This window comes from Palaemon carinicauda, chromosome 4 (genome assembly GCF_036898095.1).
Source record: "Palaemon carinicauda isolate YSFRI2023 chromosome 4, ASM3689809v2, whole genome shotgun sequence".
Taxonomy (NCBI): Eukaryota; Metazoa; Arthropoda; class Malacostraca; order Decapoda; family Palaemonidae; genus Palaemon; species Palaemon carinicauda.
In genome coordinates this window covers 58910420-58912919 of record NC_090728.1, presented here as the reverse complement: position 1 = coordinate 58912919, position 2500 = coordinate 58910420, and the positions used below count along the sequence as shown (strand labels likewise).

Below are 2500 nucleotides of genomic sequence, written 5' to 3'. Positions count from 1 at the left end.
GTAGATATATATATATATATATATATATATATACACATATATATATATATATATAAACATATATATATATATATATATATATATATATATATATATATAAGTACTTTGCATGAAATATTGTTATATATATATACTTGACGTACTATGCAGACTTCATGATATCTAACAGATATATTTGAAAAATTGTTTATTTCTAAAAAAAATTACAGTAAGTTTTAAAGAAATTCTTATTCTAGATCTGTATATCATTAAAAATATTCGTAAAAACAAAACTTTCTAAAAAAAATTGTCTTTTGTAATTAACTTTTAAACCCCCAAAAAGATATTTGCAAGAACTTTCATTAAAACTAAAATCTTACAATACAGTCAACGTAAAAAAAATGCTACTTTTGTCTATAGTAAAATGAATATTTATTCAATTATTATGATCAAATACAATGTAATGAGACTGAAAGGTGTCCTAGACAACTCATGTTGTATTTCTCATTCAGCCATTCACTTCATGTTAAATATGCTCATTAAGGGAAAATGATTTATTTTGGAAATAAAAAAAAGAGATGAGTTTTCATTAACCGGTTGCATTTATCGCCTTGACATGATTAAAACGTAAATAATGACTCATTGTTCGGCCAGAAGCACCGGATTACACTCCATTGTAAGGCCTGAATGGGACTAAGAGGACACCCGTAATAGCTTTAATCAACATGAAATTGAATTTCTGGCTCGAAATCCTAAATGCATAAGGGATTTGCCTATCACTGATCTTTAGCCTCTAATTCTCACTCCACGTACTATCGCAGATTTCTAATATCAAACCTCTTTTTCTCTCCTCACCCTACCCCCCCCCCCCTTTCCTAAACCCCATCCTTAACACCCCCTTCTCATTTTCTCTCTTGGTGGCCGCAGGTAGCGCTAGTGTCGTGCAGGTGCCGCGAGCCGCTGGCTTAGTCGTGGGCGCCATCTTGTTGCTGGCCTTCATGGGTCAAATTCAGAGCTGACTCCTTGGCGCCCGAAGAAGCAGCATCATCTTCCATCCTTCTCAACATCCTTCTCAAGTTGTTTCGTCTCCAACTGTTCGTTGCCGCTCGCCGATACCTTCGTCGTCTACTCTACCGGAGAAGAACCAAGGAAGGGAAACATGGCAGAAACAACAGATGATTCGGTATTAACTACAGCGGCGACTTCTTTGCTGATGCGTTGTGTATTGTTGCTCGTAGAGAAAAAGCTTTTTATCCAAAATACACTTTTATTTGCGTGTTCTTGATTTTGCGTGTGTTTAAATACTCACTCGTCATATCTGTGTTCATACAAACTTCGCGGTGAGGAAGGACGCTCTTTGCCTTGTAAAAGTGGAAGCTCTATTATTTACAGATCAAAGATTGATATTCACTTTCTTTCATAAACATCTGGATATGAAATCTTGTAAATAAATATCAAAACTCAACACATGAAACCCAAAAAATAAAAATTTAAATTTAAGAAACAAGCTCCTTGACCTAGAATCTCATTCAAAGCACTTATACCCACAGATGTGAAAATACTGTATCAATTACATAAAAAGAAAAAAAAAATCACCATTCGTTGTTTATGACAAGAATATTTCATTGAAGTAATTCAATACTGAACTAAAGTTAATTTTAGACTTGATAAAACCAACTTCATATTGACCTTACTTAGATTATTAGGGTTAATTAATATCATCCTATTGTTATATACAAAGCGAAATATTCCATTTAAAAAAATAATACAGAAAAAAAAAACGTTTTCCATTGCTTATTATTACATAACCATAAAAACTAATTTAAACAATATCTACAACATATTTTATCAATTTGAATTTGCATTAAAAAGTCTAGTTTAAAGACTGCTCATAAATGGCATTGCCTTATCAAGCAGGACAATGCCCAGAGACTGAACATATATACATATTATTACGCCCAAGCCCCTTCTCCACCAAAGCTAGGAACAATAAGGGCCAGGTAAGGACTCCTGATGACTCAGCAGATAGACCTTTAGGCTCCCCTAAACCCCCAATCCTTAGCTCACAAGGATAGTAAGGTGGTAGTAACCAAAGGAACTAACGAGTTAGAGCGGGACTCGAACCCTAGTCTAGTGATCATCAGGCAAGGACGTTAACAAACTGGCCACCAGTTATCCCAGAAATATAATTAAACAGTTTGTAGTTAATCATTTTCCCTACATGAACTTTTCATTGATGATGATGATGATAATCAAAATAATGAATTTACTTGAAAACGCATTAATCATATAAAGGAAAACACTCAGGATGACGAGAAAATTAACTAAGGAAATAATTCACAAATCAAAGAAAATAATCACACACATGTAATTTCATTTATTACAAGCGTCCCAGAAGATCAGCGGCATTTACATTTAAATACAAAAATATAATTGATTCAACTGACATAAAACAACAACAACAACAACAACAAATGCAGCAGTTCCACTCCACAGCAAAACCTAACATCTCAGACATAAC

At 33.6% G+C, this 2500-nt stretch overlaps 1 pseudogene; it reads left to right on the top strand.

Annotated features, from left to right (window-relative positions):
- LOC137639445 (uncharacterized) overlaps positions 1-1483 on the top strand; it is a 168772-nt pseudogene extending 167289 nt beyond the window's left edge.
- Positions 1484-2500: the final 1017 nt, after the last annotated feature.